Genomic DNA, 9,253 nt, shown 5'->3' on the forward strand with positions numbered 1-9,253 from the left:
TTGACGAAAAACCGTCGAAAACCGCCGGTACAACCGCCGAGCCGTCCCGATTTATTTTGGTTTTTTCCTTCGATTTTATTTTAATAACCCAATTGGTTTTAATTAGCAAACGTTCGTTCATTTAGATCTATCAATGAAATTTTTTGTTCGTTAGTCTCTGTTAGCGGACGTTCATCCGATAGATTTTTCTTTTTCTGTTTATTTTCAGCCAGGGGCCTATCCGTAGTTATTTTTTTCGCAGAACAGTCCCTGATCTTTAAATGATCACAACATTTTGCTCGTTTATCTAAATCCAACGAAACCAACGCCAAATTATTCATTATGATCCCCTTTGTTCAGATAATCAACTTAAACATGTTTTTGAAAGCTTAAAATTGGTTTCAAACATATTTGAATTCAAACTTCTTTTGATCGCAACTTGAGTTTCGTATCTCCGATTTGATTGATTCTTTTTTTGCAAATCAGAGCTCTTCACTTGAACTTTCTGTTTAGATCTTTTTATTTGGTTTTACCTTTGCCTCTTATGCTTAAGTGCTTATGAATGCTATTGTTTGTCTACGATAGATTTTCTAGACTGAGAAGCTTGGTACTACGAATCTCTAGGGTTTTCCGAACGTCAGCAAGGCAAGTTACACTTTGATTATATCCCTTTATTACCCAGTTTTATGCATTAGTTTCAACCCTCAAACGTTGCATGAGTAGGTTTGGGAACATGTGGTTATGTAGTTGTAACGCCCCGAGACCGATGTGCCAGGTGTCGTTCAGTTATTCGTTGTCGTTGCCGTGTCATTTGCTTGCGTGTTGCATCTTATCATGTCATCATGTGCATTGCATCATCATGTTTTTAAAACTTGCATCCGTCCCGGCCTCCTCGTCCTCTCTGTTGTCCGTTCTGAGCCCAGACACACTTGCACGCGCCCGCGACACGTCCGAAATATTATTTTATAAGTGGCCAGAAAATGTTCTCAGAATGGGATGAGATTTGACGTGTGGTCTTATTATAGTGTAGATAGACCGCCTGTCAAATTTCATCGCATTCGGAGTTCGTTTGATGCCCCAATGGTTAAATATAGCGGCAATAGTAGCCGGTTTAACGTCGGACGTTTTCGGTCTCCGGAAACTGTTGTCGGGTTTTCCCTCTCTTCTCTTCTCTCAGCTCGAGACCATCTTCACAACTCACTACCTACCGCCAGGTCCAACCTATCCTCTCTCGTCAGCCCGCGGCCCTCCTCGCGCACGTCCGAAAGCTGTCCCGGACCCGACTCAGGCTGTCGCTACCGTTGTGTCCGGATCATCCCCGAACATCTGCAAAACGTCACCGTTTTCTCATTTGGTCTCCCTAAGCTTTTATTTCACGACCGTCCGTTTAAGATCAGAGGGACCAAATGCCCCTATCCAAAAATCCAGCGCTCTATATATAGACCAATCCCCTAGGCAGCAACCCTAAATTCTAGCCCTCTTGTCCCATCGCGCCGCCACCTACCTTTCTTCCTCGGGTTCTTCCCTGATCCAGATCCACCTCGTTTCCTGCAGCCTCCTCCCTCCTCGGATCAGCCGCCGCCACCCATCAAATCCGTGCATCCGCAGCGCCACCCACCCCCCTCGTTTTCTTCACTGGACCAATCCCGCAGCCTCCTCCCGATTCACCAATCAGCCACCACCATAATCTCAAATCCATCGATCCACCCAACCACGCATCTTGCTCCTCCTGTGCACCCCGCCTTCGCCCGCCGTGCCTCGTCGGACCGGCCTTGCCGGAGACCAGCACAGCTCACGCCTCCAGCCATCCCCGTCGAGCCGTCGGCGTCCTCCAGCAGAGCCGCGCCCTTCCTCTCCAACCTCCCCTCGTCTAGGAGCCGAGCTCCTCGATCCATCCTCACGCCCGAGGCCTCCCAGCTGACCCCGCCTCCTCTGCTTGCCCCTCGTCTGCCCGAGCACCGCCGCGCCGGCTGGCGAGCCGACGCAGACGAGCACCAGTAGGACGCCCTCGTCGCCCCTGTCCTCCTTCTTCCCCTTCTCCTTTCCTCCTTCCCTCACATGCCTCTCTCTCTCTGTGTGACTTGCCGCAGCAGGGAACCGCCGCCGCCCGAGGCTTCCTCGACCCCGTCACCGACCAGATCCGTGACTGCCTTCGCCGCCGGAGACCAAGCAGCGCCGCCCCGCCTGCATCACGCCTCTCCCCATGCCTGGATCCGCCGCCGCACGCACCTGGGCCGCCTCCTCTTCCACCGTTGACCGCGGCCCCCGCACCCCCTCGCTCGATCCAGGCGGGATCGAGGAGCGGGACGAGCCCAGGCCTCAACCGCCTCCCAGGCCCAGATCGCGCCGCCCCCGCCTCGGCCTGCCTCCTCTCCACGTCCGGGCCAAGAGCCCAATGGGTGAGCCACACCCCAGCGCCCGCCTCTGTATTTTTTTCCCTTCCTGCTGTGGGCTTGCACCAGATTCAGCCCATTGTGTATTTTTTCTCCAGCCCTGCGAATTTAGTAATTATCCAGAGTTTGCCAGTTTTGCAGATTAGTCCCCCTTGTTCATGCATTTAATAACTCATGAACCATGCATCGGATTAAAATGTTTTATATATGAAACTTGCTCAGAATTTTGTGTAGATTAATAATATCCAACTTTCACCCATGTTTAAAATGTTTAAAATGTTGTTTGCATTAATTTTCCCCTATGCCATGCTAAAATGATTTATTTCATAACTAAATAACCGTAACTCCGATTTTAATAAACTTTATATGTAAATGGGGTAGAATTTTGCCTAGTTTAACATGGTGGCCTCATCTTGCATGTTTAAAAAACTCTAAAATATTGTTTAGGGCAGAACAGTACCAAACCTTAAAATATGCATATGAGGATTTTCCGGAATTGTTGTTCGTTGCTTCCGGCCTCATTTAAACTTGACTAGTTGGGTAGTGTTCATTTGCTTCACCTTCTTGCCATGTTTAACAACATTTAATATTGTTGGGTACATAAACGAGAGAGAACTAACTAATTGATGTGGTGTTTTGTCAATATGCATCCCGATGCATATTGGGCTCCACTTAAATTTGTAGGTTTGTTTGTGCACTTTGCCATGCCTTGCTTCATTAAACCGGTCATGCATCATACTTGCTTGCGCATCATGCCATGTCTATGTCGTGGTTGTTTACTATGTTGTTTGCTTCTTTCCGGTGTGCTTCTTTGGATTGTATCCGGTAACGTCGTGATTGTGAGGATCCGTTCGTCTACGTCCGTTTGTCTTCTTCATGGACTCGTTCTTCTTCCTTGCGGGATTTCAGGCAAGATGATCATACCCTCGAAATCACTACTATCTTTGCTATGCTAGTTTGCTCGCTCTTTGCTATGCCAATGCTACGATGCCTACCTTTTGCTTGTCAGCCTCCCAAGTTGCCATGTCAAACCTCTAATCCACCATGTCCTAGCAAACCGTTGATTGGCTATGTTACCGCTTTGCTCAGCCCCTCTTATAGCGTTGCTAGTTGTAGGTGAAGATTGGAGGTCGTTCCTTGTTGGAACATTTACTTACTTGTTGGGATATCACAATATATCTTATTTAATTAATGCATCTATATACTTGGTAAAGGGTGGAAGGCTCGGCCTTATGCCTGGTGTTTTGTTCCACTCTTGCCGCCCTAGTTTCCGTCATATCGGTGTTATGTTCCCGGATTTTGCGTCCCTTACGCGGTTGGGCTATAATGGGAACCCCTTGGCAGTTCGCCTTAAGTAAAGCTTTTCCAGCAATGCCCAACATTGGTTTTACCATTTGCCACCTAGCCTTTTTCCCTTGGGAGTCGCGCATCCCGAGGGTCATCTTTATTTTAACCCCCCCCCGGGCCAGTGCTTGTCTAAGTGTTGGTCCGAACTAGAGTCCTTTGCAGCGCCACCTCAGGGAAACTTGAGGGCTGGTATTTAGTTGTACGGAGCGCTCATCCGGTGTTGCCCTGAGAACGAGATATGTGCAGCTCTTGTCAGGATGTCGGCGCATCGGGCGGTATTGCTGGTTTAGTTTTACCCTGTCGAAATTTCTTGTTGTACCGGGATACCGAGCCTGATCGGAACGTCTCGGGTGGAGGTCTATTCCTTCGTTGACCGTGAGAGCTTGTTATGGGCTAAGTTGGGACACCCCTACAGGGATTTGATCTTTCGAAAGCCATGCCCGCGGTTATGGGCAGATGGGAATTTGTTAACGTCTGGTTGTAGAAAACCTGAACTTGACCTTAATTAAAATACATCAACCGCGTGTGTAACCGTGATGGTCTCTTTCCGGCAGAGTCCGGGAAGTGAACACGGTTGTTGGAGTTATGCTTGACGTAGGTAGTCCAGGATCACTTCTTGATCATACTTTTATCGACCGTGCTTTGCCTTCTCTTCTCGCTCTCTTTTGCGAATAGGTTAGCCACCATATATGCTAGTCGCTTGCTGCAGCTCCACCTCATACCTTTACCTTACCCATAAGCTTAAATAGTCTTGATCGCGAGGGTGCGAGATTGCTGAGTCCCTGTGGCTCACAGATACATCCAAAACCAGTTTGCAGGTGCCGATGAGACTGTGCAGATGACGCAATCAAGCTCAGGAGGAGCTCGATGAAGATCTTGTCCTTTGTGTGGTTTCGTTCTAGTTGATCAGTAGTGGAGCCCAGTTGGGGTCGATCGGGGACCTTTGTCGCATTTGGGGTTCTTCTTTTATTTTGGTTCCGTAGTCGGACCATGAGTGTATTTGATTGATGTAATGTTTTATTCATGTAATTGTGTGAAGTGGCGAGTGTAAGCCAACTATGTATCTCTTTCCCTTATGTATTACATGGGTTGTGTGAAGATTACCTCACTTGCGACATATGCCTTCAATGCGATTATGCCTCTAAGTCGTGCCTCGACACGTGGGAGATATAGTCGCATTGAGGGTGTTACAAGTTGGTATCAGAGCCTTCCCCGACCTTAGGAGCCCCATTGCTTGATCGTTATTAGTGGCTGAGTTGTGTCTAGAGAAATGTTTTGAGTCAATTAGGAATTATATATCGGAGAGTTTAGGAATTCTTTTTACTTCCCAGTCTCCTCATCGCTCTGGTAAGGCATCCTGACGTAGAGTTTTGACTCTTCTCTTCTCAAATTACACTAAAAAAAATTTAGGATCACGGGGGTATCTTGGAATCGTTCCGATGGTTTTATGATGAGAACATTGTCTTGGTGCCTCCTGTCAGGGGTTTTGTGGAAGTGTCCCGGGGAGTTGAGCTCTGAGGTGTTGTCGTCGTAATTTTATCGTTGCAGTTCTGAAATACCTGAGTTTAGTACGCCGACATCGAAAATCTCTTTTATGCAGTTCGTTGGTGAGATAACCTCGACGCCACCCAGTACTGGGGCGGGAGTTCGGGAGTATCACCATAACTTGTATAACGGATGCTTTTCGAAGGTTGAGGTAGATGATTTCCGAAGGTTTCTTGGTTATGTGTTGAAGGATGGATACAGCTGGATGTAGGATTTGTTAGTTTTGGGTGAGATATTATGCTTCCCCCGTATCCCCAACACCTGATTGCATAACCGGAAAATTTCGGGAGTTTCATAGGTGGGAATTCAAGTAGCTCTTAGGATTTCTTTCCGACAGATCTATGATATGACATTGGGGTTTGACGTCTAGTGGTCCGCCTATTCACGGTCGGTTTTATAGTGGTCTCGTTGTGTCTTAAAGAGTCCTTGGCTATGCCGACTCGGGGACGCTTCGTATGTCATGTGCACTGCCTTGTACATGATGGTGCTGTATGATCGAGCCCGTGTAGGTCCCACCACGAAAACTTCGGACGAAATCTCTATCATATGTTTGTTCTGGCTGATTCTGCAAGCCAATCCTTTGTTTTGTTTTGAGTTGTGGTATTCGAGTTGCTTCGAAGTCAAATGTTGATTCCATACCTTTTTCCTAAGCGGTATTCTCATACTCCTATGCGAATACTAATCCTTCTTGGTCATCGAGATTGTCATCTAAAATTCTTTTCAACCGGCGTGTTTTCTCTTCAAGTGGATACAATCATTTCAACAACCGCAAGATCAATTATCACTTCTTCTCAACGATGTTCGTTTCATCTATTCTAGTTTGTCTTTGTTTTCTCCCACCCTCCCTCCCTTGTTTTCTCCCAGGATTCAGATTTCTTATTCAAGTATCCTTTTATTCATGTGAAGTCTCCCCATTCTTTTTCGTCAATATTCTTATCCGGTGATTCTCATGAAGATTCTAATGGAGTCTCAAGTTCATCATTCTTCATTCTTTTTCTTCTCCGGTGTTGTCAATTCAAGCTTTCGGGGTTGATCATATTCTTTTCCGTATTTCATTGCATTCTCATACCGGTGCACCTCATAGTAATTCACTTCTCACTATTCAATTGTTCCGGAGTGCTCAAGATATCTCGAAGATTCCTGTTTCCACTCTGCTTTTGTTCAAGATCTTTCGAGGATGTCACCTCATTCAAGCCATTTAATTCAACCGGTGCAACCTCTCTTTTAAATCATTTCAATGGTGCTTATTTTGAGTGGGCCCTAACCCACAGGTCTATTCCCAGGATCTTACCTAGCTCTTCTAATTTTTCCCGGAGCTATTCTCAAATCTTTTAAAGTTTGACGTAGGAATGAATTGTCATCAGTCAAATGTTTTTCTCCAAGATCTTTCAAATTCTTATCATCGTTGGCTCAACTTTTCCATTCTTTATTCCGGAGTGTCTAAATAATTCATGGTGGTGTTTCTCGTGGTCATTCTCGGATTTTGAAGACCGAAGAAGAGTTTCTCTTTAATCTCGCTCCATTCTCTTCAAGATTCGTGATTCCACCTTGTTGCCATCCTCTCATAATTATATTCGATTGTGAGAATTCTTTTCACCCATACGGAGCATTTCAAGGGTATTTTCAGTTTGATTATCCGGAGTCCATCATTTCAGAAGACTTGTTCATTCTCAGCTTTCAGCTCTCGTTCCCCAAATCTCACCGGTGCATCATTCAATATTCTCTAATCAGCTCATGATCTTTTGTTCTCGTGGATCTAATTTCCATCAAGTATTTTCATTCGTTCTCTAATTCTTCCCGGTGTTTCTTTATCTTTACTTCGTTCATTTCCAATTCTTACGGTGATTCGTTCAAGATTTCTCTTCCTTATCAATTTATTCGTTATTTCAATTCTACCGGTGGTTCGTTGAAGACCTTCCCAAGTTTGCGCTATATCTCTCTTAATCTTGTCTACGAGAATAAGTAATATGCCAAATCCGTTTGATTGTCATCTATTTAATTGGTGAAGGATAGGCATAATGTAATTCTTATTGTTGTTTCATCCAAGTGAGTAATTCCTTTTTCCGGAGTGGTTCATCATATCATATTCTCAGTTCGAGATGCCTTATCTTTTCTTTTCCGGAGTTCCAACCTCTTTCAATTATATTATCACAGAGATCTCTATCTAAATCATTGCGAGGCTTCAATCTTATTTTTTCCACCAGTCAATTATTTTGGATCATTCTTTTATTACCGGAGTTTTTCATGGAGTTCTACATGTTGGCTCATCAAGGATTTAATTCTTTCTCGAAGTTTTCTTCGAGATTCTTTTAAGAAGCTCAAGCTTTCTTCATATTGTAATCCGGAGTGCATTTCTGTCTATCGTATCTTTGGAGGTGATATTATGTCTTTCTTGATAATTTGAAGTCATGTTTTCTTGATTCACATGTTGTCAAGAATGAGATATTTTAAATCCTTCAATCTCGTCATTGGAATTATCTTGGGTTATATTTCACCCAAAGCTGTCCCTAAGGATTGTTGCTATTATGGTGCTCATAAAGGACCCAAGTTCTTCTTTATCCTCTCGGTGAGATAGTTTCTCGTCTTCTTGTTCTTGTCAATCCAATCTTGTTTGGCAGGTTGTCACCTCATAAGTTGAGATGCATTTCACAAGACCATATCAAGCTTATTCTTTTCGTTGTGGCTTTTCACAACAACTCCGTTCGACCCTTCTCCTAAGGATGCCTTCTCAAGATCTTTTATGGCAAAAGTTGGCATTTTCTTCTCCATTCCCCTGTCTCAACTGTCTATCTTCTATTCGTTTGTTCCGGAGGCATTGTGATGTTGCTCTCTTCTACCCATCTTCTTGTTGTGTCAAGATCATGTTCTTTTCATGATTGTCCATTTAACCGGAGTGTCGAGCCCTCTTTTCAAGTTCTATCACCTTATCAAGTTATTATTCAATTCCTTTTCTTTTCAACCGGAGTGCTGCCCGAATTTTGGTTTTCCTTGATCCCCTCCCTTAACCGGAGCGTTTTTTCAATATATATCTAGCCCTTCAACCTCAAGGGTTTTTTCGCAATGTTCTTTGTCCCTCTTTTCTAACGGAGTGGTTTTCAACTTTGTCATCTTCGTTGTATTCTTTTCTCGAAATGGTTTAACCTTTTCAAGGTTCATGGTTTCACTCGTTTGTCGAAGAAGCAACTTAGTTTTACCTATTCTCTTTCTCTTCCGTTTCCCCTCCGGTGCCATTCTAGATCTCGGGACGAGATCCTCTCATAGTGGTGGAGTGTTGTAACGCCCCGAGACCGATGTGCCAGGTGTCGTTCAGTTATTCGTTGTCGTTGCCGTGTCATTTGCTTGCATGTTGCATCTTATCATGTCATCATGTGCATTGCATCATCATGTTTTTAAAACTTGCATCCGTCCCGGCCTCCTCGTCCTCTCTGTTGTCCGTTCTGAGCCCAGACACACTTGCACGCGCCCGTGACACGTCCGAAATATTATTTTATAAGTGGCCGGAAAATGTTCTCGGAATGGGATGACATTTGACGTGTGGTCTTATTATAGTGTAGATAGACCGCCTGTCAAATTTCATCGCATTCGGAGTTCGTTTGATGCCCCAACGGTTAAATATAGCGGCAATAGTAGCCGGTTTAACGTCGGACGTTTTCGGTCTCCAGAAACTGTTGTCGGGTTTTCCCTCTCTTCTCTTCTCTCAGCTCGAGACCGTCTACACAACTCACTACCTACCGCCAGGTCCAACCTATCCTCTCTTGTCAGCCCGCGGCCCTCCTCGCGCACGTCCGAAAGCTGTCCCGGACCCGACTCAGGCTGTCGCTACCGTTGTGTCCGGATCATCCCCGAACATCTGCAAAACGTCACCGTTTTCTCATTTGGTCTCCCTAAGCTTTTATTTCACGACCGTCCGTTTAAGATCGGAGGGACCAAATGCCCCTATCCAAAAATCCAGCGCTCTATATATAGACCAATCCCCTAGGCAGCAACCC

Source organism: Triticum urartu, chromosome 3A (genome assembly GCF_056163025.1).
Source record: "Triticum urartu cultivar PI428250 chromosome 3A, HENAU_Tu73, whole genome shotgun sequence".
Lineage (NCBI taxonomy): Eukaryota > Viridiplantae > Streptophyta > Magnoliopsida > Poales > Poaceae > Triticum > Triticum urartu.